The sequence below is a fragment of the Phyllobates terribilis genome, unplaced genomic scaffold, assembly GCF_046119375.1.
Source record: "Phyllobates terribilis strain yellow unplaced genomic scaffold, ASM4611937v1 Scaffold_1100__1_contigs__length_419211, whole genome shotgun sequence".
Classification (NCBI taxonomy): domain Eukaryota; kingdom Metazoa; phylum Chordata; class Amphibia; order Anura; family Dendrobatidae; genus Phyllobates; species Phyllobates terribilis.
The window spans coordinates 168,074-195,972 of record NW_027363860.1 but is presented as its reverse complement, the minus strand read 5'-3'; the positions used below and the strand labels follow the sequence as shown (position 1 = coordinate 195,972).

General features: G+C 47.2%; 1 pseudogene; it reads right to left on the bottom strand.

Annotated features, from left to right (window-relative positions):
- Positions 1-27,899, bottom strand: LOC141243033 (protein transport protein Sec23A-like; annotated as a pseudogene).

The window sequence follows — 27,899 nt, the reverse complement described above, 5'->3', positions numbered from 1 at the left end:
TTAAAGCCTTATATTTATATCAGCACTTACTTGGCTTCCTCCATGTTCTGTATCAACGTAACGAGGCATGGGGAAACGAGAGTAAAGGATCTCCTGTCCATCATCAACAGGGGCCTGAAGCAAATGTCGGAAATTCTCATACTCAGGCATATCTTGATAGCCTGCTTTCCTCCACTGTGCAATAGTCTAGATTAAACCAGGACAAGGAGAAGAAGTTAACTAAAAATATTAACAATATGAATTAAACACAAAACTGATAGATGCAAAAATATTCTATTAGTTCATATGACAAGAGTCAAACTTACCTCACCATGATAACTAAGGATCTGGAAAATGTGTCCATCAGAAGGATCCTATCTGGTAGAATGCTGGTGCTATCGAGCAATACAGGCTGTAAAAACAAGGAATCATTTATTTGCATGAATGAGTTTTCAAGAAATTTGATACATTACATATACAGTGTATATTAAAGATGCACTCCCGTTAATTTTTTTACTAAATGTGTGTATATATGCATGTAATGTAGTGTGAGTGTATTAATATACTCGCCTATCGCCACCTTCCCCAGCTTCCAGTTGCATTCTGCTCCTCTTCTCAGTGATGTCACCAATCGCCACCTTCTGCGGTATTCAGCTTACAGATCCGTTCTGCTCCTCTTCTCAGCGACGTCACTTCATACTTCAGACTCTCCGGCTTATTCCATCTCTATGTAGGAGACAGAACTCTCTTTTATAAAGGAAGCATTCTGACACTCCATAGGCTTACATTGTAAAAGCCACTTCCGTGTCACGCAGAGCTCAATGTGAGCCGGAGAGCTTGCAGAGCAGTAACATCACTGAGAATAGGAGCGGAACGGCGCTGGAGGCCAGAGAAGGTGGCTTTAGGTGAGTATATTAGCACACAAACTACACTACATACACAGATTTAGTTAAAAAAAACCTTCATGGGAGGGCTTCTTTAAAACAGTGTTACACACCTGTCCCAGGTCTGGACTCTGCTTCTTACACCCCAGGTGCGCTAAGCTTTCTTGTTCTGCATGTTGAGCTTTGCAAGTATCCTGACGTGCTCCCATGTGTTGAACTTCCTAAACCTATATAAGGCCTACCAAGAAACACACCCTGTGTCTTGGTATTAAGAATTTTACTTTGTCTATGCACAGCTCTCTGTCTCTGGTCTCCAGGATGTCTCCTGTCTGCCTGCAGCTTCCAGAACCTCTGTTACTTGTTCAAAGTCTTCTATGGCATCTGCTGTCTGCGTTCACCAGGATGTCTCCTCTCTGCCTGTGGCTTCCAGTACCTCTGCTATCTGTCTGCATTTCCTGTGTGTTTCAACTGCCTGCTGCACTGATGCCTGTGACCCCTACAGTCCTGCTCATCGTTATTGGCACCCATGAAGTTTAAGTACATAATGTGGAATATCTCCTGAAAAAAATGAATCAATTGAAACAGTATTTTTGTATATAGACTTGTGTTTAATGCAAAAGAGCAAATGATAAACAATAATTTGAAGCAAAAACCAATGGGAGGGAAAATAGAAAAACCTAAAGCTTGCTGTGTCACTGGTATTGCCACCCTTTACATTAATTTAGTATGGAAACACATTTTGACTCGCCTGTGGTAAATCACAAAAGAGATTTACCTGTGATTAATTGTCGGTGCCCATGTGACATGAATTAGCCAATGAATGATGACTTCAGTGTTTTAAAAAGCCACATGGTAGGCCCTGTTCCTTTGTCACAATGGTGAAGACAATGGAGCTGTCTGAGGACATCAGAATTGCTATTATTAGCAAACACAAGACTTCCAAAGGATATAAGGCCATCTCCAAAGACCTTGGTATCCTAGTTTCAACAGCGCGCAATGTTATTAAGAAGTTTGCCAAGCATGAAACCGTCAAGAACCTCTCTGAACGTGGGGGAAAAAGGAAAATTGACGAGATGTCTTTGAAGGTTGATGCGAATGGTGGAAAAAAAACACCACGTCAAACATCCAAAGACCTGAAGGCCAACCTGGAATGGTCTGGGGTCATGGTTTCAACAAGTAACATACGCCGCACACTAAACCAAGCAGAGCTTTATGGGCAAAGGGCAAGGAAGAAACCATTGCTGAAGAAAAGGCATCAAAAGGAACGACCGATCTTTGCTAAAGAGTACCTTGACAAACCACAATCCTTCTGGGAAAATGTTCTGTGGACAGATGAAACAAAAATAGAGCTTTTTGGGAATGCAAAGCAAAAGTTTGTTTACAGATGGCGCAATGGGAAGCTTATAAGGAATAGAACACATTACCAACAGTCTAGCATTGTGGAGGATCCATAATGCTGCGGTATTGGAGGCCTTGACCGTATCACAGGAATCATGAAATCAGATAATTATCAAGACATTTTAGAGTGAAATGTCCCACCCAGTATAAGAAAACTTGGTCATGGGTCCTCCAGCAAGACAATGACCCAAAGCAAACATCCAAAAGTACACAGAAATCGTTGAAAAAGGAAAGATGGACTGTTTAAAAATGGCAAGAAATGAGTCCCGACTTCAATCCCATTAAAAATCTGGGGTGAGCTGAAATCTGCCATTGGGAAAAAGATCCCTGCAAACATTCAAGAGCTTAAACAAACTGCAAAGGAGGAGTGGGAAAAAATTCCAGCTGCGAAGTGTAAGAAATTTATAGATGGCTACAAGAAACGTTTGGAGGCTGTCAGCAATGCCAAAGGGAACGCAACCAAGTATTAATTAGGGATGCTTTTATTGCTGCACATCCTGTTTATTCTGTTTGTTTTTCAACTTCCATGTTGCAATTTCAAAGAAGAATGTTTTATTGTTGCATTACTTAGGACCACTAATTAAAAAATCCTGAGGACATAACTTTGGTACATTTCCATTTATTTCTGAAAATATTGTACAGTCTATGAAAAAATGAAGGGGTGCCAATAATGGTGAGCAGCATTGTATGACCACCCGGACCTTGGTCTTCGAGGATCCACCTCACCTAGTGAGCACTTGACATGCAGATCCATCACCAGATTTCCTAATACAAAACTGCATACATTACTGAATAGATTACCTAAACCTTATAAGATGATGTATGCCAGAATGGCTGCATAATCTTTTATGAAAGTTTAATATGTTCTCTGCCCACAGAACCTGTCTGACCGTGTCCACCTGCTGCTGCTGAAACCTCACACTGCTAAGTACAAGCTGCAGTTGTCTGTCAGGTTGGGTGGGTGGAGTGTGCATATGCTTGTACTCATTAGCTATTTCATTCTACAGCTGGACTCATAAATTACTCATCAGAATTATTAAGCCAGTCTGAAATACATTTAAAAAATAAGTATCACACTTAAAATATCTAATAATGTAAAAGTGTAATGTCAATTGCAGACAGATCCGCTTTCACTATGCACAACCAGACCCAGTCTTCCATAAGAAACTACATTTTGCCTGTTCTTAAATCATATGTCAGGGATAGTAAAAGCATGTTAGGAATTCCTGCATATACAGTCATGGCCAAAAGTATTGAGAATGAGACAAATAGTAATTTTCCAAAGTTTACTACTTCATTTTTTGTAATGGCAATTTGCATATACTCATGAATGTCAAAGAGTGATCAGCTTAACAGCAATTACTGTACTTGCAAAGTCAATATTTGCCCAGAAAATGAACTTTAACCCCCAAAACACATTTCAACATCATTGCAGTCCTGCCTTAAAAGGAGCAGCTAACATCGTTTTAGTGATTGATCCATTAACACAGGTGTGGGTGTTGATGAGGACAGGGCTGGCGATCAGTCAGTCATGATTAAGTAAGAATGACATCACTGGACACTTTAAAAGGAGGCTGGTTCTTGGTATCATTGTTTCTCTTCAATAAACACTAAACTATGGAGGGCACCATCCAAATCAAAAAGGGGATCAACATGCTGCACACCACATAAATACACGTGAAAAAAGGGGAAAAGAGGTGTGCTATGAAGCAGTGATCACCCAGCAATACTTCAATAAATTATCAAACGTTATAATAAGTGACAATAAATTTTATTCATTACAAATATAAATACATACAAACAACGTCAAAAAACCCAAATAGCTAAAACACAAGTAAAATCAATATAGTGGGGTTACCCACTAATTTGAAGCCCACCTGCTCCAAAAAAACATCCCTAGTTACAACAGAACAAGCAGTACCATAATACAACAAGTGCCAGTATTATCCCTGGTGATCAATATCGTACACATGCAAATTAGTTATGACTGCCTGACATTAGTATTCAAGGAGGTGTACTATAGTCCAGAAAGATGAAGAGGGAAGTATGTGCCTACTACAGCAGAGTATATATTGAAAAATACAAAGAGTCCCAAATATAAATGAAGCCCATATAGAATATATGAGCTGAAAAATACTATATACTCACATACCACAAAAAGTACTATTCAGGGTATAAATAAATACAAAACCCTTTCATGCTGTAAGTATCCCTCCTGCACATAATAGCGCTACGATCAATCACCTCCCTGAGCACAAAATCCTATGCTGGGATGAAGCAGGCGGGCATTCAGTGCCCAACGCGTGTCGCCACTACACGTGGCTTCATCAGGGGTCTTGTTTCTCTTCAGTTAACCATGGTTATCTCTAAAGAAACACGTGCAGCCATCATTGCACTGCACAAAAATGGCCTAACAGGGAAGAGTATCGCAGCTACAAAGATTGCACCTCAGTCAACAATCTATCGCATCATCAAGAACTTCAAGGAGAGAGCTTCCATTGTTGTCAAAAAGGCTCCAGGGCGCCCAAGAAAGACCAGCAAGCGCCAGGACTGTATCTTAAAACTGTTTCAGCTGCGGGATCGGACTACCAGCAGTGCCGAGCTTGCTCAGGAATGGCAGCAGGCTGGTGTGAGTGCTTCTGCACGCACTGTGAGGCGGAGACTCTTTGAGCAAGGGCTGGTTTCAAGGAGGGCAGCAAAGAAGCCACTTCTCTCCAGAAAAAACATCAGGGACCGACTGATATTCTGCAAAAGGTACAGGGAGTGGACTGCTGAGGACTGGGGCAAAGTCATTTTCTCTGATGAATCCCCTTTTCGATTGTTTGGGACATCTGGAAAACAGCTTATTCGGAGAAGAAGAGGTGAGCGCTACCACCAGTCTTGTCTCATGCCAACTGTAAAGCATCCTGAAACCATTCATGTGTGGGGTTGCTTCTCAGCCAAGGGAATCGGCTCACTCACAGTCTTGCCTAAAAACACAGCCATGAATAAAGATTGTTACCAGAATGTCCTCCAAGAGCAACTTCTCCCAACCGTCCAAGAGCAGTTTGGCGCCCAACAATGCCTTTTCCAGCATGATGGAGCACCTTGCCATAAAGCAAAGGTGATAACTAAATGGCTCATGGAACAAAACATAGAGATTTTGGGTCCATGGCCTGGAAACTCCCGAGATCTTAATCCCATTGAGAACTTGTGGTCAATCATCAAGAGACGGGTGGACAAACAAAAACCAACAAATTCTGGCAAAATGCAAGCATTGATTATGCAAGAATGGACTGCTATCAGTCAGGATTTGGTCCAAAAGTTGATTGAGAGCATGCCAGGGAGAATTACAGAGGTCTTGAAGAAGAAGGGGCAACACTGCAAATATTGACTTGCTGCATTAACTCATTCTAACTGTCAATATAACCTATTGGTACTCATAATATGATTGCAATTATATTTCTGTATGTGATATAAACATCAGACAAACACTAATAAAAACCAGAGGCCAGCAGATCATGTGAAAATATAATTTTGGTGTCATTCTCAATACTTTTGGCCATGACTGTATAGTGTTAAATGTATATAAATGTTCAGTAGAGTTATACACTATATGGACATAAATATTAGGACACACAAAGGGGCGTACATAGAAATAACGGGGCCCTATAATAGAAGTTCTAATCCCCCCCAAAAAATAAAAAATTTGGTGAGGCACAGAAGAGCATACCTCACAACTCTGCAGCCCTTACAGAGTCATTTTCCTCCTACTGAAGCCCTAGATTCTAGATACCCCTTTCATTGCCTCCTTAAAGTATGATGCCAATAAAAGTACCCCCAAACACAATATGATACCCACACAGTGAATTCCCACACAGCACCCTCCCGATGCACAGTATGATGACCCTGCGGTATCCACCCGGAAAAGTATGGTGACCCCAACACAGTATGATGCCCCAACTGTGACCCCAACACAGCAATCCAAACAATATCATGGCCCCCACAGAGAATGACAGACCCCAAACAAACCTCCACACTGTATAATGGCCCCTGCTAGCTCTCCAAACAGTTTAATACTCCCCACAAAGCCCTCCAACATTATAATAGCTCCCACGTAGCCATTCAAACAGTATAATAGCTGCCATATAGCCCTCCAAACAGTATAATGGACCTCACATAGTTCTCCAAATAGTATAATGGCCCCCACATAGCCCTGCAACAAAATAATGGCCCCCGTATAGCCCCCCAACCAGTAATGCCACCCCCCACATAGCCTTGCAAACAGTAATGCCCCCCTACCCTCCACATAGCCCTCCAAACCGTAGAATGCCCCCCTCCCCTACATAGCCTTCCAAACTGTATAATGGGCCCCACATAGCCTTACATGTAATATATTGGCCCCACATAGTCTTCCATATAATATGTTAGGTCCCACATAGCCCTCCATAAAATATCATGGTCCCCATATTGCCCTCCATATAATATAATGGCCTCCATAAGTACTTGACTAAGAAAAAAATTAAATTAAATCCTCACCTCTCCCCATTCCCCGCTGCTCCGGTCTCCTCAGAGTGTCTTCTGCAGCTCTGCACTGCTCGGCACAGCGGGCACGTTATAGTGACGTCATCGTGCCTGCTGCGCTGACACATCAGATGCATCATTGTTTTCAACTGTATCGGTATCCTGGATGAAAGTGTGATGCTGGGAAAGGAACGGGGTGGTAGATAGTACTGGCTCTGGGCCCCCTACGGACCCCATAGCTGTCATGTGGCCTGCCGCTATTGGCGGTACACCACTGGACACACATCATAATTATTGAATTCATGTTTTCAATTCAGTCCTCCTTTCACAAGGTTACAATCAAAAATACTTTCTGAAATATTTTTAGATGCTGTGTATACTAGCAATAGAGATCAATAGGGTAGGTTTGAACTAGAGGTCATGTGAAATGTCCCATGTTCGCTGTATTGCCTCGTCGTCTACGGCGCATCCTGCCCCAGCACCACCTCCCATATCTGATGCCTTCCGGTCTCCGGTCCATGAAGCGCAAGGAAGAAGCGTCGCATATATCCCCTGATTGGCTAATCCAAACCCTGATCCCCTGATCCAAAACACTGATGACACCGGTAACATTCTTTCACATACGTGTTTAATCATGAACATGTGAACGAGGCCTTACTAAAAAAAACTCAGCGTTCAAATTCATAAAAGTTCCCCTAAATTTTTCACATTCAACTGTGAATGGTAAATAGTAAAACGAAAAGGAGAACAGCTATACAAAACAAAGGCCACAACACATTGAGGGCAGCAAAACATGTAGTAAGGCCATGTTCACACGTTCAGTATTTGGTCAGGATTGTACATCAGTATTTGTAAGCCAAAACCAGGAGTGGGTGATAAATGCAGAAGTGGTGACGTGTTTCTATTATACTTTTCCTCTGATTGTTCCACTCCTGGTTTTGACTTACAAATACTGATGTAAAATACTGATCAAATACTGAGTGTGTGAACGTGGATTAAAGATACAAATGGTTTAGTGTTCTAAAGTATAGAAAGGGTTACTGAACCAAAAAGAGAAGGAAATTGGTTCCTCGGAGAAATGCATTGAATTCTAGCTCTGGATACAAAACAGCCCAAAGTTATGAATTTCGGGAACGACACTATGTATATTTGTTAAGTATTTTGCCACTCAGTCATTATTGTGTAAAATAATGATTTTTTTTTCTTATTTTGCTCCTATTAATTATTATGCTTTTACATTTTGGCACGTGATTTGTCGATGTCGTTCTTAAATAAGGTTTTCTATGCAAGTGTGTTACTATCATTGAGGGCAGTTTATTGCCAGAAACGCGTCGGGATGGTTCACCGGACCACTTGTGCCAGATTTTAGCAAAGATGAATTAAATCACTGACATTTTATTAGTGAAGGATGTGCTGTCTGTTTCTGTTTTTTTCTTATGCAAATAAGATAGTGGGACTAAGTAAAAAGAAATATAAAAAACATTAAAAGTAAACACAAAATAAAGAATGGAAAAAAATCATGAAAAAATATTACAATGGCCGCCGGCCGCGACCAATCTGCGAATCATATTACTGAGGACCGGGTAGCGGCGCTGCCTGTGCGGGTACAACCGCTGCAAAGAGCCGGGAGATGGTCGGCTGCTCGCAGCTGAAGTATCCCGACCGGCGGAGATGGTCCCCGGTCCTCCCAGCGGCTAGCACCGCTCATCTCCCGGCTGCATCCCCGCTGACCTCCGTCCGGCAGATGAGCCTCTAATGGCCGCCATATTTTTCTAAAATCCCACGTCGCTAATTGGCCACGGCTGGACCAATCAGCGACGCGGGATTTCCTGGACAGACAGATGGGATAAGACGATTATATATATTAGATACTGTAATACTTTGTATTGCATTATGTTCTTTCTGTTACTTTAAATCCAGCAGGCAGCGCAAAGGCGCACACTGTTTTTGGAGCATTCATATAAGGAATTTTTTATCCTCCTTTTTTACTTCAGAGGGTTTGAAAACGCCTGGTGGAAGAAAAAAAGAGAATATCACTTCTAAGTATGAAAGAAACCTCGCTGAGCTGGGCACTGTGCCATCAAAAGGCAGCAAACAAATGCTTCAGGTAAAATACTCTTCAAAGATTTTTTGCAAAAAAAACTCCTTCATAAACCTCTAAAAAAATATATAAATAAGGAGAGTTTCCTGAAGCAGTTTTGCTTGAAAGACTCACGGTTTTGGAAAACCTACAAAATGTGTTTCCACATATCCTTAGGCAACCACATATAAAGTTTCTAAGTTTTAAGGGGTTGTCCACTACTAGGATAACCCCTTCTTGATCTAAATGTTTGGCACCAATTAAGTAAAAAGCCTATACTCACCTCCAGTGCTGGCGCCGTTCCAGGAGTGTCGTCACTCGTGGTCCCGGGGCTCTCATGCGGTTATTATCACACGTGAGCCCGGCACCCAATCAGAGCTGGCGTCGCCTTCGTATGGTTAAGTAATTAATAGGCAGTGACAGCTGCGGCTGACCGTTGTACACTGTAATAAGATCACCCTTAAGCCTTCACTGTTTCAAACTGAATAACACCAAGTTGTTTAGGCTCAACAGGTGAGATGGATGCTCAAAGCCGCAGGTCCGGGTGGGCACAAGGACCCCAGTGTGTGGGTGCGGCAAGCAGGAAGGCATGTGGGAAGCAAGGACTTAGGACATACAAGAATCTTGGGAGTAGTAGGACAGATGCAATGGAACCCAGCAGCGATGGAAGCAAGGTAAAGCACAGAAGCTCGAGTACACCAAACAAAAGTCTTCAGACTCAATCCCAAGACACAGGTGTGTGTGTATCAATGGGCCTTAAATAGATCTATGGAGATGATGTTACTGATCCACACCGGGCAACTTACAAAACCTGACGTGGAGCTCAACAGAGGGCAGTGAACCCGGGAGAAGGGAGCAAAGCCCGGGATGGCTGAGACAGATGTTTAACACAAGTACTGTCTTGGTATGGCAGTCTACCCATTCCATTAATAACCTACATCATTATCTAAAGAATACACTGGGCTAGGCTTCAAAGGAGGACTAAGATGGAAGCCATGGTGGCCTTCAGAAAGTCCCCAGCTGCTGTGTCAACCCATCAGCATGCAGAGCTCACATCATTGTCATTGAAATGCTGCTGTCAATGATTAACAGCAGCAATCAGAGCTGAGCTTTCCATTTGTCAGTCCTCTCCATGTCTCGCCCAAGTTTACTGTGTTGGGTCAAACTAAGCTGCAGGCTCCATTATTAGTTGTGCTCTTAGGTCAATTCTGATGGAAGCCCACAGCCACCATCTGCCAGATATAGTGCAGGCTTAGGCAGGTGCGTATCTAGGGGTGGCAGGCGGGGCATGTCACAGGGGGGCGCAGTCGAGCCGCCTAATGCAACGGTCCGAGGTGTCCCCCCCCCCTCCCCCGGACCGGGATTCGGCCATTCTCTGTGCGGGCTGCAGCGGGGTATTTATTGTGCAGGGGAGTATTTATTGTGCAGGGGGGGGTATTTATTGTGCAGGGGGGGTATTTATTAATTGTGCAGGGGGCATATTTATTAATTGTACAGGTGGGGCATATTTATTTATTGCGCAGGGGGGCATATTTATTTATTGTGCAGGGGGCATATTTATTCAGTGTGGAGGGGAGATTTAATCTGTGGGGAGCAAGTGGGGAGTGGGTGCAGACACAGTATGGGAAGCGAGGGTGATGGGATGTGTGCGGACACAGTATGGGAAGCGAGGGTGATGGGATGTGTGCGGACACAGTATGGGAAGCGAGGGTGATGGGATGTGTGCGGACACAGTATGGGAAGCGAGGGTGATGGGATGTGTGCGGACACAGTATGGGAAGCGAGGGTGATGGGATGTGTGCGGACACAGTATGGGAAGCGAGGGTGATGGGATGTGTGCGGACACAGTATGGGAAGCGAGGGTGATGGGATGTGTGCGGACACAGTATGGGAAGCGAGGGTGATGGGATGTGTGCGGACACAGTATGGGAAGCGAGGGTGATGGGATGTGTGCGGACACAGTATGGGAAGCGAGGGTGATGGGATGTGTGCGGACACAGTATGGGAAGCGAGGGTGATGGGATGTGTGCGGACACAGTATGGGAAGAGAGGGTGATGGGATGTGTGCGGACACAGTATGGGAAGCGAGGGTGATGGGATGTGTGCGGACACAGTATGGGAAGCGAGGGTGATGGGATGTGTGCGGACACAGTATGGGAAGCGAGGGTGATGGGATGTGTGCGGACACAGTATGGGAAGCGAGGGTGATGGGATGTGTGCGGACACAGTATGGGAAGCGAGGGTGATGGGATGTGTGCGGACACAGTATGGGAAGCGAGGGTGATGGGATGTGTGCGGACACAGTATGGGAAGCGAGGGTGATGGGATGTGTGCGGACACAGTATGGGAAGCGAGAGTGATGGGATGTGTGCGGACACAGTATGGGAAGCGAGGGTGATGGGATGTGTGCGGACACAGTATGGGAAGCGAGGGTGATGGAATGTGTGCAGACACAGTATGGAAAGCGAGGGTGATGTGATGTGTGCGGACACAGTATGGGAAGCGAGGGTGATGGGATGTGTGCAGACACAGTATGGGAAGCGAGGGTGATGGGATGTGTGCGGACACAGTATGGGAAGCGAGGGTGATGAGATGTGTGCGGACACAGTATGGGAAGCGAGGGTGATGGGATGTGTGCAGACACAGTATGGGAAGCGAGAGTGATGGGATGTGTGCGCACACAGTAAGGGAAGAGAGAGTGATGGGATTTGTGCGGACACAGTATGGGAAGCGAGAGTGATGGGATGTGTGCGGACACAGTATGGGAAGCGAGGGTGATGGGATGTGTGCGGACACAATATGGGAAGCGAGGGTGATGGGATGTGGGCGGACACAGAATGGGAAGCGAGGGTGATGAGATGTGTGCGGACACAGTATGGGAAGCGAGGGTGATGGGATGTGTGCGGACACAGTATGGGAAGCGAGGGTGATGAGATGTGTGTGGACACAGTATGGGAAGCGAGGGTGATGGGATGTGTGCGGACACAATATGGGAAGCGAGGGTGATGGGATGTGTGAAGACACAGAATGGGAAGCGAGGGTGATGGGATGTGGGCGGACACAGAATGGGAAGCGAGGGTGATGGGATGAGTGCGGACACAGTATGGGAAGCGAGGGTGATGGGATGTGTGCGGACAGAGTATGGGAAGCGAGGGTGATGGGATGTGTGCAGACACAGTATGGGAAGCGAGGGTGATGGGATGTGTGCAGACACAGTATGGGAAGCGAGGGTGATGGGATGTGTGCGGACACAGTATGGGAAGCGAGGGTGATGGGATTTGTGCGGACACAGTATGGGAAGTTGGGGGGGATGGGATGTATGCGGACACAGTATGGGAAGCGAGGGTGATGGGATGTATGCAGACAGTATGGGAAGCGAGGGTGATTGGATGTGTGCGGACACAGTATGGGAAGCGAGGGTGATGGGATGTATGCGGACACAGTATGGGAAGCGAGGGTGATGGGATGTGTGCGGACACAGTATGGGAAGCGAGGGTGATGGGATGTGTGCGGACACAGTATGGGAAGCGAGGGTGATGGGATGTGTGCGGACACAGTATGGGAAGCGAGGGTGATGGGATGTGTGCGGACACAGTATGGGAAGCGAGGGTGATGGGATGTGTGTGGACACAGTATGGGAAGCGAGGGTGATGGGATGTGTGCAGACACAGTATGGGAAGCGAGGGTGATGGGATGTATGCGGACACAGTATGGGAAGCGAGGGTGATGGGATGTATGCGGACACAGTATGGGAAGCGAGGGTGATGGGATGTGTGCAGACACAGTATGGGAAGCGAGGTTGATAGGATGTATGCGGACACAGTATGGGAAGCGAGGGTGATGGGATGTATGCGGACACAGTATGGGAAGCGAGGGTGATGGGATGTGTGCAGACACAGTATGGGAAGCGAGGGTGATGGGATGTGTGCGAACACAGTATGGGAAGCGAGGGTGATGGGATGTGTGCGAACACAGTATGGTAAGCGAGGGTGATGGGATGTGTGCGAACACAGTATGGTAAGCGAGGGTGATGGGATGTGTGTGGACACAGTATGGGAAGCAAGAGTTATGGGATGTGTGTGGACACAGTATGGGGAGTTGGGGAGGGATGTGTGAGGTGGAAATATTAGGAGGTAGGGGGAAACGTGTAAGAAGACTATTGAGGGGAATAGTGTGAGGACACAGTATGGGGAAGAAAAGTGTGAGTGGGCACACAATAGAGACTGAGTAGTGGTTGGGCAATAGCATGGGGGGATAGTGTAAGATCACAGCTAGGAGGGAACAGTATGCTAAGGAGGGTGAGTGTGATGAGGGGGCACAGTATAGAGACTGAGCCCTATAGGGGGGACACAGTGTGAGGATAGTGTGAAGAGGAGGCCCAGTATGGAAAGGAAAGGGCAGTGTGGAGAGCATGTACCATAAGAGGGACAGTGTGGGGGTGAAATTTTGTGCAGGGAATATAGGGAGGGGCAGTTATTTATTCAGGGGCTCAGCATAGGTCGGATATTTTTATTCAGGAGCATTTTAATGACACTGCTGTCTTTAAGGGCATCGTGTTGGGATGTGCTGCAGAAGACCGGAGAAGATGGAAGTCTGCAGAGATGGCTGTGGATGAGAAAAGTCATCATGGCGTCTGGACAAGAGGAAGAAAAGAAAGAACGACTCCAGAGACAACGTCATCTATAAGGTAGCTGGATGTAAATGGTTTTTATGATGCTGCCATTTTTTTTTATTATTTATGTTAGTAGCATTAAAGGTGTTGTCCACATTTATGATGAGTCTGCAGTCATTCCATGTGACTGCAGACTTCTGAATTCTCACAGTACGCACTGCACGCTGTCAGGATTCTCTCATGCCGGCGATTTGTATACATGCAGTCACGTGCTGACTAAACATGCGTGGCCTAACTCCATGAAAATGAATTGAGCGAGACCGGGCACGTCTAGTTGGAATGTGGCCAGAAGTATACAAATCGCATACTTGTGGTGACATGACTGTCCACTCTTGCCACGGCAAGGGAGAATCCTAAATGTGTGCAGCACATGCGCTGTGAGAATTCAGAAGCCTGCACTCACATAGAGTGACTGCAGACTTTCATCTCAGACCTGGACAAGCCCATTAATTATAAAATGAAGCCCTGTAGCCAATCCTGACAGCGTGTAATATACTCACTGTCGGGATTCAGCTCTGCTTGCAGGTTCCATCAGTCATCACACGGCCACTTCACTCATGTGACAACGAGCTTCTCTTCCTGCTTCAGAGAGGATTAGGAAGAGCAGCTCGTTGGCACTAAGGCCACGGCCCCACTATCAGTATTTGGTCAGTATTCAGTCAGTATTTTATCTCGGGAGTGGGAGACAAAACCAGGTGAGGAACAATCAGAGAAAAGGTATAATAGAAACAAGTCACCAATTCTGCATTATCACCCACTCCTGGTTTTGTCTCCCACTCCTGAGAAAAAATACTGATAGTGGGGCGGTGGCCTTAGTGTGCAAATCGCACATGTGCTGGGGAAGGAGCGGGGAGGGACCCCAAACTGAATTCTTCCCCAGGTGCTAGAAGACCTAAATACACCTCTGGGCTTAGGTCCTGACCCCACTCCTTACATGCAGACCCCATAATGACCAAAGTTGGGAAGAGGTTAAGAAACATGTTAAGGTTCTGTTCTCACCTCCTATTTGTTATACTAGCAGCGTATATACTGGGAAAGGTTATAACATACTCGCTAAACATGCCCTTAGGATTTCATTAGCGCAGCAGACATGGAATTGCTAAGTAGACTACGCTTTTCCATTCAACAGTACATGGTTAAAAAAAAATCATGTAAAGATATAGGTATTTATATGCTGGGACCCTATGTATGATGGATGCAACTGTATAGTATCTTCCCATTGAAACCCATTCAAATTATATGTGTAATGTATGGGTTTATGTATTATTTATAATGTATAGTTAACTTCATAGTTAATTTCCATCATTCCATATCCTTTACATAAATATACAGTAAATATATATCATTTAGAATGAAGTTTTAACTACACCTTTCTGTATTTTTATGTTGTATTTATCATGTTTTAGTCCCACAAGGCGATTTAAGCCTTTGATGTGTCTTTTTTTCCCCATCACTGTGAATTTGCATATTTGAACATGGTTTATACCAATGCCACTATGACATAAACTGAAAAAAATACATGGTAGTTATCAGCTATGCCTGGACATACCTCTGGAGGACCACTGAAAGAGTACGAATAAATGATGGGCTGCATCATTATAAGGGACTGGGTAAGATCTTGACACATGAAGTGATGTCTATAGTAGGTACTCTCATCTGGACTGTTGTTAAACACCTGCAGAAAAGGCGATCTTCTCAAATGGAACATGAACTAAAAGGTAAAGAAAACAAAAAGCCGTTTAGAAGACAAATTTTGACCATTTTTATTGATTAAATTATTCAAACCTATTGACTAACAGTCCCCACCCTCCCAAATCAATATGTATATGATGAATTTTTACATTATTACAATTATAATAGACACTATCCCAAATGACAATGACATTTCTATGCATGTAAAAATTACATACTGTCGTAGAGAAAAATTGTAAAACAAAAAAGACATTTTCAGAGAGGGGACATATCACCCTCACATTGAACACATGGGATTAATTATAACTGGGGAAGTGACACAGAGGGATGACACTTCAACCTCCATTGAAGTAGGATCTCCTGCAATGAACAGGTAATTACAGCTGGAGATTTGCTGAGAGACAGACACCAACTCTAGCATTTGTATACTCAGAGTTGGAGAAGCACAATTCCAGAGGCAGGGGCTTCCTCTGTTCAAAAGGAATTATCTCAGACACTTTGGAGCCAGAGGTCAGTGATGAATATTGAGGTTTGTATTGATTCAATATTTATAAGGGATATATTTTCAATGTCATGGCGAAGTGACAAACATAACGCATTAACTCACAGCACTGTAAGGCTGGCATTACACCTCCAACTTAATATCGGGCAGATGGATGATGCTATCCAGTGGTGTAACTAAAGTCCAATTGGCCCCGATGCAAAATTTGGACACCCCCCCACACACACACACAACCACCCCCCTCCCGCCCCCCGTATGTTCATCAGATGTATGGGCCTTATAGTGTTCTAAATCCTATAAGGACATACGAGTTGCCCTCCCTCCCCCATAATTTAGTAAGGTCCCCCATCCTGGTATATGTATGTCCTCAATCCTGGTATATACAGTTTATTGCGAAAATATTCACCCCCTTGGCTTTTTACCTATTTTGCTACATTCCAACCTGTGTTTAAATATTTTTTTAATCTGATTTGTGTGTGATGCATCAGCACTAAATAGTCAAAGTTGATGAAGTGAAATGAGAAAAATATAGGCATAAATAACTAAAAATTGGCATGTGCATATCTTTTCACCCCTTTTTCAATGAAGCCCCCTAAAAATTTCTGGTGCAAGCACATGCTTAGTGGAAGGGAGACCACCTGTGTGCAATCTAAGTGTCACATGGTCTGTCAGTATATACACATCTTTCCTGAAAGACCACAGAGGCTGCAACACTATTAAGCAAGAGGCACCACTAACCCTCCTGCGACGTATATACCCCCAGCCCCTCCTGCCAGGTATATGCCCCCAGCCCCTCCTGCCAGGTATATACTCCCAGCCCCTCCTGCCAGGTATATACCCCCAGCCCCTCCTGCCAGGTATATGCCCCCAGCCCCTCCTGCCAGGTATATGACCCCAGCCCTTCCTGCCAGGTATATGGCCCCAGCCCCTCCTGCCAGGCATATGCCCCCAGTGTCTCCTTTGATGTACAGTTGGTTGCAAAAGTATTCAATCCCCCTTCTTGGCTTTTTACCTATTTTGTTACATTACAAACTGTGTTTAAATATTTTAGTAATTCGGCTTGTGTGTGATGCATCAGCACTAAATAATCAAAAGTGAGAAAAATATAGGCATAAATAAGTAAAAATTGGCATGTACATATGTATTCACCCCTTTTCCAATGTAGCCCCTAAAAATTTCTGGTGCAAGCAATTATCTTCATAAGTCACATGCTTAGTGAAAGGAAGTCCACCTGTGTGCAATCTAAGTGTCACATGTCTGTAAGTATATACACATTTTTTGAAAGGCCACAGAGGCTGCAACAGCATTAGGCAAGAGGCACCACTAACCAAACACCATGAAGACCAAGGAGATCTCCAAACAAGTTAGAAAAAAAGTTGTTGAGAAGTACAAGTCAGGGGTGGGTTATAAAAAAAAAAATGCCAATCTCTGATGATCCGCCAGAACACCATCGAATCCATTATCATCAAATGGAAAGAACATGGTACCATTAGAAACCTGCCAAGAGAGGGCCGCCCACCAAAACTCTCAGCCTGTCAAGGAGGGCATTAATCAGAGAAGCAGCACAGAGACCAAAGGTAACCCTGAAGGAGCTTCAGAGTTCCCAAGTAGAGACGGGAGTATCTGGCAATACACTCCATAGAGGTGGCCTTCATGGAAGAGTGGGCAGAAAAAAGCCTTTACTTACACACAAAAACTGTAAAGCTCGTTTTGAGTTTACCAAAAGACATGTGGGAGACTCCCAAAATGTACGCAACAAAGTGCTGTGGTCAGATGAGACCAAAATTGAACTTTTTGGCCACCAAGGTAAACGCTATGTCTAGCACCAAACCAACACAGCTCATCACCCCAAGAACACCATCCCCACAGTGAAACATGATGGTTGCAGCATCATGCTGTGGGGATGTTTTTCGGCAGCAAGGACAGGGAAAATGGTCAGAGTCGAGGGGAAGATGGATGGTGCGAAATACAGAGATATTCTTGAGGAAAACCTGCTTCAGTCTGTCAGGGATTTGAGACTGGGACAGAGATTCACCTTCCAACAAGACAATGACCTAAAGCATACTACTAAAGCAACACTCGAGTGGTTTAAGGGGAAATGTGTAACTGTTTTGGAGTGACCTAGTCGAAGTTCAGACTTTCATCCAATTGAGAATCTGGGGTGAGACTTGAAGATTACTGTTAACCAGAATAAACCATCTAGCTTAAATTAGCTGGAGCAGTTTTGCCTTGAGGAATGAGCAAAAATCCCATTGGCAAGATGTGGAAAACTCAAAGACTTATCCAAATCGACTTACAGCTGTAATGGCCACAAAAGGAGTCTCTGAAAAGTACTGAGTTGAGGGGGTGCACACTGAAGTTTTCAGTTATTTTGTAGATTTTGTGGTTTGCTTCACCATAAAAAGAAAACCAAATGTTCACAGTTGCAGTCATGTTCTTTACATGAACAAATGCAAACCCCACAAAAAAACTGTGAAATTCCAGGCTGTGAGGTAGCAAAACATGAAAAATTCCAACAGGGGGTGAATACTTTCACAAGTCATTGTATATTACCCACCCACTGGAGCAAACTGAGTGTTTTTAACTCCGAGGCAAGGGTGTGTCAATCAGCAGCAGGAGGGAGGTCACCACTGGGTCCTAAAGGAAGGAAGAAGGTGTCTGTAATGCCAAGCGCAGTGACCTTCTACAGCCAGATCCAAAGCGACTGTCTATTACACCGGACACACCCGTGACACCGTGATGCAACACCCAAATAATTTATTTTAAGGGTGTTTATGATGCCCGTAGGAAATTTTTTTTAGAGGCCTACCTCTAACATTTATGTTATACAGTATGTTCATGTATACCCTCCAGGGGTAAATGTTTTTCAGCCCATGAACTTGGTGCATGGGCATTACCAGTATAGGAGATCCACTCCTTAACAATTTTAACAATGTTTTTTAATGAGGACCTCCTCTACGTCTCTTCAAAGGGGTATTGGAGTGCGTCCAATTTTTTGGCAGCCCTTGCAGTCACTACATGGGCATTACCAGCATAGGAGACCCATTCCTTAATAATGGGAACATTTTTTTTAAATGAGGCCCTCCTCTATGTCTGTTCAAAGGTATACTGTTTTTTTTTCAAATTTTAGACATGCCTTGCAGTTACAGCATATGCAATAACAGTATAAGGAACCCACTCCTTAATAATGGGAACAACAAAGCATAGCCAGCTGATGGCCCTCTAACAATAGTGAGAGTGGACTGCTGGCCCTTTAACAATAGTAAGAGCCGCCTGATGGCCCTATAAAAATAAACTTTGTGACATTCAGAGTTCCTCCTTCATAAATGAAACAGGATGTGTCTGATCATGTCTCATGACTAGCCCAGGGGAATGGGGATGACTCGGTACCCAGGCCTTTAGCCTGGCCTTTAGGGATGTCGCGGTGGTCGGCTCCCGGGCCCGTACCCTGGGGTCGCACTTTAAAAAGGGGGTTGATATTTGTATAGTTTATAAAAGAGAGTTCGTGACGCCACCTGTGGCTTATGGTGAGGATCACCAGCGCTCCGCAGTCCACTGAGGCTGGTGATAAGGCAGCTGGATGGTATAGCTCCCCACAGGTAGAGCTAGGCCTCAGGGCAGTATAGGAACGGGGATGCAGGACAAAGAGACTCCGCCGGGCCAGAGCAAGAACAGGGACGGGCATGATAGTTACTTCAATACCTTTTACTGGTGGAATTTCAGGCACTCCCCGGAGCACTGTAGGGTGAAGGGTGTATGTACGGATCCTCCCCAATGAGCAGGTTTTGGGCCTCCAGGTTCTTGCTTCTGCGTAGTAAGTTTCTGACCTGCCTGGAGCTAGGCCTAACTTTGTATCTGTCCTGCGCTGGCTGACCTTGTGGTAGGGCCTTCTCTTGGAGAGCACGCTCCCGACTTACGGGGCCTATGTGTCTCCTGGCTCTGGTACGTATCAGCACTTTAGCGATCCTGGGACCTGTAGTTCTCCAGGGATTCCGGTTTACCTTACTGGGTCGTGGAGATCCCGGCAAGCTTCGGACCCGGTGTCCGGTAACTACTTCTTCGGGGTGAGCTAATTAAGCTCCTCTGCCCCCTCTGAACTAACTCTCTACTCCTTTTGCCTTCGGCCTACTCGGACCCTCAATAGGCTACTCACACTAACGGCAGCGTGCCGCGTTTCACCGATCTTATGGCGCCGGCACACCTAAAGCTCACTATTCTGAGCTACAACAGAGTCTGGACTCCACTCTGTAGTCAGGCTTGCACCAACTTAACTCTCAGAGGAATTGCTGAGTCACTAGGCTCCACTGCAGACTGACCTGTTTCTGTGTCTCGCTCTGCAGGAACTCATCAACAGACTAACTGCTCTCTGTCGACTCCAGTCTAGACTCACTGCTGCCTGGCTCCACCTTCCCTTATATATCTCCCTAACGGGCTCCCTCTGGTGGTCTGAGGTGGAAGGTGGAGATGTGTGAATGGTATGGGGGCCTCTTGTGGAGGAATCCTTCAATACACCCTTCTGGGATTTGTGATACCAAGCACAGCTGGGCTTCACATCTCACATACCACATGGGCAGATAAGGTAGTAAAATGGTAAAGTGACATTTACCAGTGAAAGTATTTTTCACCGTTGAAAGCAATGCAAAAGTGAAAAAACGCTATGTGTGAACATAGGCCAAGGTGTGGAGGAGCATTTTTGGAAGGGCTATGTATTTGCCTTATATACACTGTAGCATCGGCGTCTCTGCCCCCTGTTAGGCAGAGACGCCGTTCCTCTCACCTCTCTGCTCCGTGCTCGGCATCCTCCTCCCGCGCTGCTGGCAGGCACTCTGCTTAGGGCGCGCGCGTGCTCCCTCTCTCTTAAAGGGGCCGCGCGCGCCGTCCTAAGGAGTCCCCAGCCAATTGCCGGAGGATCTCCCATATATAAGGCACCTCCTCCAAAATGGAGGTGCCCAAGCAAAGTTGTTTGCACTGTGTCTTCCTGTGCTTCAGCCCTCAGGTCCTGCTGCTAGCCTGAATTCTCGTCCTGCCTGCCAGCCTGTTATCCGCCAGTTACCTGCCTGTTACCTGCCTAGTCTGTCAGACCGCTCACCTGGGAGCGTCCACCAGTTACCTACCTGTCACCTGCTTCGTCTGTCAGACCGCTCACCTGGGAGCGTCCACCAGTTACCTACCTGTCACCTGCTTCGTCTGTCAGACCGCTAACCTGGGAGCGTCCACCAGTTACCTGCCTGTTACCTGCTGTCTCCGTCAGCCCGCTCACCTGGGAGCGCCCGCCAGTTACCTGTCAGGTATCCGCCTCGTCTGTCTGCCCGCTCTCCTGGGAGCACCTGCTTGCTTTCTGCCAGCCTGCCTGGAGATCGTGCCGTCACTTGCCGTGACCTCCTGCCTGTCTACCCAGAGACTGTCCCCGTCACTTGCCGTGACCACCTGCCTGTCTACCCAGAGACTGTCGCCGTGACTTGCCGTGACCACCTGCCTGTCTACCCAGAGACTGTCCCCGTCACTTGCCGTGACCACCTGCCTGTCTACCCAGAGACTGTCCCCGTCACTTGCAGTGACCACCTGCCCGTCTACCCAGAGACTGTCCCCGTCACTTGCAGTGACCACCTGCCCGTCTACCCAGAGACTGTCCCCGTCACTTGCCGTGACTACCTGCTTGCCTTCCCCGGGAGCCACCCGCTTCCTTACAAGGACTTCCCCTTTGTATTGCAGATCAGAGGTTCCACCTCAGGGACCCGTTACAGTTTGCTCGGGCCATGGAACCCGGTGGCACCCAAGCTCCCTCACTCTCGGACCTATGCCATGAACTATCCGGTCAGAGGTCCTAACAGGAGTCCATCCTGAGTCACCTGCGTAGTGTTAACTCCCGCCTGGACACACTGACTGCCTCATCGGGAGCTGCTTCCACTCGCACAACTACTACCCCGGCAGCGTCGCTGCCCATCAATACCATGGCATCCCTTCACGGTCCCCGCCTTTCCGCCCCGCTTTGTTTTGGTGGAGACCCCGGCCTGGCTGGGGGCTTCATTAACCAGTGCACCCTGCACTTCGAACTTTTGGCACACCAGTTCACCACCGACCAAGCCAAGGTGGCCTTCATCATGTCCCATCTCACTGGGGAGGCACTGGCCTGGCTAAATCCTCTATGGGAGAGAGGAGACCCCCTGGTTTCCAACTTGCCAGCCTTTCTCACGGCTTTCCGGAAAGTCTTCGACGAACCAGGACAAAAGACCTCTCTGCTACGCCTCCGCCAAGGTTGTCTCACCGTGGGCCAATATGCCATACGGTTCCGTACCCTTGCTTCCGAGCTTGCCTGGGATAACGAGGCCCTGGTGTCAGTCTTCTGGGAGGGCCTATCCGGCCGGATTAAGGATGAACCTGCCGGTCGGGACATTCCAACCACCCTGGATGACTTGGTGACACTTGCCACCCGGATTGACATCCGGTTCCAGGAGCGTACCAAAGAGGTCACCCGTGAGAGGAAGTTTCCCCACCTTGCTCCTACTTTCCAGAGACCCGTCTCTTCATCTGTAACTCCCCGGGCGCACTCGCCAAAGCCCATGCAGGTCGACCAGACCAAGATGGTCAAAACCCGTCAAGAGTCACGCCGTGCCGAGGGGAGCTGTTTCTACTGTGGCAGTAAGGAGCACCAGATCCGTGCCTGCCCAGAGAGGCCGGCAAACGCCTGTGTCTAGGATCGCTCAGAGAGATCGTCCTAGACAAGAGTAAACCCTCTCCATATCTGATGCTGTCGGTCTCTATCATCTGCGGGGAGAACCGTTACTTTGAACTAGCTCAACTTGATTCTGGAGCTGCCAGAAATCTCATTTCTCAGTCCCTGGTAGAGAAATACCGCATTCCCACTAAACCTCTGGCTGAACCCTTATGTGTCACCTCCGTGGATGGGGGTCTCTTACCGCAACCCATCCAACTCATCACCGAACCCATAACGCTGCAGGTGGGAATGCTGCACTCGGAGAGCATCGTCTTCCATGTTCTACCGGGACTCTCTCACGCCCTTTTGTTAGGCCTACCTTGGCTCCAGAGACATGCACCCGTGCTGAATTGGCAGACCGCAGAAGTCCTACGCTGGGGACAGGACTGCCATAAGACTTGTTTAGTTCCTGTTCGTCCTGCTCGTCCCTCTCCTTCTCCAGCCAATCTACCCGGCCTGCCGGTCCCTTATTGGTCTTATGCTGATGTTTTCAACAAGAAAGAAGCAGAGACATTACCCCCTCATAGACCATACAATTGCCCAATCGACCTGGTACCCGGCGCTACTCCACCCCGTGGGCGTATTTACCCGTTGTCCGCTGCCGAGACCCGGGCCATGTCTGAATATATCGAGGAAAATCTGGCCCGGGGATTTATCCGGAAATCTACCTCCCCGGCGGGAGCAGGCTTCTTCTTCGTTAAAAAAAAAAAGATGGTTCACTCCGTCCCTGTATTGACTATAGAGGTCCTAACCGGATCACAGTGAAGAATAAATACCCCCTTCCGCTTATTCCTGAATTATTTGACCGTCTGAGGGGTGCCAGAATCTTCACCAAGCTGGATCTCCGTGGGGCGTATAACCTGGTCCGTATCCGTCGGGGGGATGAATGGAAGACGGCATTCAACACCCGGGACGGCCACTATGAATACCTCGTAATGCCCTTCGGCCTCTGTAATGCTCCTGCCGTCTTTCAAGAGTTGGTCAATGACATCTTTCGTGACCTTCTCTACTCCTGCGTGGTGGTGTACCTGGACGACATATTGATCTTCTCTCCGGATCTTCCCACACACCAGAGGGACGTTCGTCAAGTCCTGCTCAGGCTCAGGCAAAACCACCTCTACGCAAAATTTGACAAGGGCCTCTTTGAGCAGACCTCGCTTCCATTTCTGGGCTACGTCATCTTCCAGACCGGCCTACGAATGGATCCTGAGAAACTTTCTGCCATCCTGAAGTGGCCCCGACCGGAGGGGGAGGGGTTGAAGGCTATTCAGCGGTTCCTGGGCTTCGCCAACTACTACCGCCTCTTCATTCCGCACTTCTCTTCCAGGACTGCCCCTATCTCTGCTCTCACCTGTAAGGGCGCTAGTCCCAAAGAATGTCCGCCTGAGGCAGAGGAGGCCTTCCTTTCTTTGAAACAAGCTTTCTCCTCCGCTTCTGTGCTGCACCGTCCGGACTGCAACAAACAATTCTTCTTAGAAGTAGATGCTTCCTCCTCCGGAGCCGGAGCGGTACTCACCCAAAAGTCGTCATCCGGGAGAATGGTAACCTGCGGCTTCTTCTCCAAACTCTTCTCCTCGTCTGAGCGCAATTATTCTATAGGAGACCGAGAATTGTTGGCCGTTAAGTTGGCACTGGAGGAGTGGCGTTACTTGCTCGAGGGGGCTCTTCATCCGGTAATAATTTATACGGACCACAAAAACTTGGCTTACCTCCAGAGTGCCCAAAGACTTAACCCGCGCCAGGCCCGGTGGTCCTTGTTCTTCGCCCGCTTTGATTTCATTCTTCATTTCCACCCGGCAGACAAAAATATCCAAGCCAATGCCTTGTCCCGATCGTTTCTGTCCTCCGATCTTGGAGGAGCCAAAGCACATCATCGACCCCGCCAAGGTAATGCAGGTGGCCCCCGTAGATCTGAATCGTCTTCCACCCGGTAAGACGTTCGTGACAGTACCTGATCGTGAGAAGGTTCTGCACTGTGGACATTCGTCTAAGCTAGCCGGCCATGCTGGCCAGAAGAAGACCCTCCAGCTTATTACCCAGCATTACTGGTGGCCTACCCTGCGCAAGGAGGTAATAGACTTTGTCACGGCCTGTGCGTCCTGCGCTCGCAACAAGGTTCCTAGACATCTGCCAGCCGGCCGCCTTCTGCCTCTTCCCGTACCTGCTGCCCCGTGGCAGCATATAGCCATGGACTTTATAACGGATCTCCCTGTCTCTGCTGGATGTACGGTCATTTGGGTGGTCGCTGACCGCTTCTCTAAGATGGCTCACTTCATTCCCCTGCCGGGTCTTCCGTCGGCATCTGAGTTGGCTAAGGACTTTATTCATCATATTTTCCGTCTCCATGGTCTTCCTCTCCACATCGTGTCCGATCGAGGGGTTCAGTTCACCTCTCGCTTCTGGAGAGCCACGTGTAAACTGCTGGGGGTCACCTTGGACTTCTCTTCTGCTTATCACCCACAGTCCAATGGTCAAGTAGAGCGGATCAACCAAACCAGTTACCTCCGGCACTTTGTTAATGCCCATCATTCCGACTGGGTGGATCTTTTACCATGGGCCGAATTCTCCTATAATAATCACGAGAGTGAATCCTCTTCCAAATCCCCGTTTTTTACAGTCTACGGTCAAAATCCCCGGATCCCGTTTCCTGTCTCCACCTCCGTGGACAACCCGGCCGCGGAGTCTCTGGTTAGCAAATTCTCCTCCATTTGGGAGAGTACCAGATCCGCACTTCTTCAGTCCTCCGAGCGGATGAAGAAACAGGCTGACAAAAGACGTCTGGATCCGCCCCAATTCCATCCTGGAGATAAAGTCTGGCTCTCGTCCAAATATGTCCGGCTCAAGATTACTTCCTACAAGTTAGGGCCCCGGTTCATCAGCCCACTGGAAGTTATCAAGCAAATCAACCCGGTGGCCTATAAATTGAAACTCCCGGCCAACTTGCGGATCCCCAACGCCTTCCATGTATCTCTCCTCAAACCCGTGGTACTTAACTCTTTTTCCAAGTCTACAGGTACGCCTCCTGCTCCGGTCTCCGCTGAAGATGAGTTTGAGGTAGAGAGCATTCTGGCCATCAAGAGGGTAAGAGGAAAGACCTTTTTCTAGTGGATTGAAAGGGGTTTGGTCCTGAGGAGAGAACATGGGAGCCCCGGGAGAACATCCATGCCCCGCTCATCCTTGATAAATGTCTCTCTGGCCTAAGAAAGGGTGGGCCTAAAGGGGGGGGTACTGTAGCATCGCCGTCTCTGCCCCCTGTTAGGCAGAGACGCCGTTCTCTTCACCTCTCTGCTCCGTGCTCGGCGTCCTCCTCCCGCGCTGCTGGCAGCACGCGCTGCTTCCCAGGCACTGTGCTTAGGGCGCGCGCGCGCTCCCTCTCTCTTAAAGGGGCCGCGCGCACCGTCCTAAGTAGTCCCCGGCCAATTGCCGGAGGATCTCCCATATATAAGGCACCTCCTCAAAAATGGAGGTGCCCGAGCAAAGTTGTTTGCACTGTGTCTTCCTGTGCTTCAGCCCTCAGGTCCCGCTGCTAGCCTGACTTCTCGTCCTGCCTGCCAGCCTGTTATCCGCCAGTTACCTGCCTGTTACCTGCCTAGTCTGTCAGACCGCTCACCTGGGAGCGTCCACCAGTTACCTACCTGTCACCTGCCTCGTCTGTCAGACCGCTAACCTGGGAGCATCTACCAGTTACCTGCCTGTTACCTGCTGTCTCCGTCAGCCCGCTCACCTGGGAGCGCCTGCCAGTTACCTGTCAGGTATCCACCTCGTCTGTCTGCCCGCTCTCCTGGGAGCACCTGCTTGCTTTCTGCCAACCTGCCTGGAGATCCTGCCGTCACTTGCCGTCACTTGCCGTGACCTCCTGCCTGTCTACCCAGAGACCGTCCCCGTCACTTGCCGTGACCACCAGCCTGTCTACCCAGAGACTGTCCCCGTGACCACCTGCCTGTCTACCCAGAGACTGTCCCCGTCACTTGCCGTGACCACCAGCCTGTCTACCCAGAGACTGTCCCCGTCACTTGCCGTGACTACCTGCCCGTCTACCCAGAGACAGTCCCCGTCACTTGCCGTGACTACCTGCTTGCCTTCCCCGGGAGCCACACGCTTCTTACAAGGACTTCCCCTTTGTATTGCAGCTCAGAGGTTCCATCTCCCGGACCCGTTACATACAAGTCATTACCCTGCAAAGGATGTTGCTTAACATCTTTTTCCAGGAGAATCCATTTTGATTTAGTTTTCGTATGTTTTATTGTGAGTCCGTAAAAGTGGCGTAATACCTCTGACAACATTGTTCACAGCAGTGACCTGGGAGTCAGAGATGCTTCCAGGAGTCTTCCCCATGCTGTCCCCATGTCATTTGAGCACTGCTCCCATCGATTTGGGCAATTTTTAGGCCTTCTGCAGACCGCCAGGAGTGCTGCCAGAAAAATGCTCGAGTTTCCTATAGACTTACATTGGGCTCGTTGCTCGGGTCGAGCACCTGAGCATTACGATTTGCTCGACTCGAGCAATGAGCATTTTAGTACTCGCTCATCACTAGTGCTATCCCATTAAATGATGTTTATATTAAAGTAAACGTGACACCTGATACATGTTGCCCAATCCATAGACAGCTTGTGACCTCATAGTGTTTCAGAGTAAAACATATCTGGCTGATGTTGTCAATGCCTGATACATGCTGCCTACAGATTGGGCAACATGTATCGTATGTAAGGTTCATTTTAAGCAGGCACGATTTCTTCAAATAATTACTAAGCAGATGCTATCACTTTAAATGATGGTAATACTATAAGGCCACTAAGTTAAATGATGATTATACTAGGTGAGCACTATCCCTTTAAGTGATGTTTATACTAGGTTGATGCTATCCTTTTACTAAGTGGGCATTATCCCTTTAAATGAGGCTTATACTAAGTAGGTGCTATCCCTTTAAATGATGGCTGTAGTAAGGGGGCGCTAACCCTTTAAATTACTTGAACTTTTTTACTTTGCGCCAAATTAATGAATCGAGTGTGCCATTATGTTGAATTTGGCACAAAAAATGGCAACTAATATCCCAGAACATAAAAGGAAAGTGAAAAACCGCAAATGATGAATTGGGGCCGAGTAGATTTAAACGAGGGTTTTAAAGAGCAGAAAGTGTCTGTGAAGGCGCCGGATACTGGAGCTGCACTCTTGTTGGGAAACTTGTAACATCCTCTCAATACATATCTGGTGGTAGTATGTAATCTTGTAAATTAATAGAATAATAGGAGTTATTACACTACAATGTGCTGGATATACTCATAGAATATGTAAATTGTGAAAAAATCTACAATACCAAGCAGCAATCAGATCCAGGCTGCCTGAGTGATGATGCAACAATGAGGTGATCAACCATGACATCACAGAAGCCTTGTGACATCATCAAGTTCTAAGCCTATTAAACCTCTGGCTGATACTACCTCAGCCTTCTTATCTGTGAATACAGAGAAAGACAT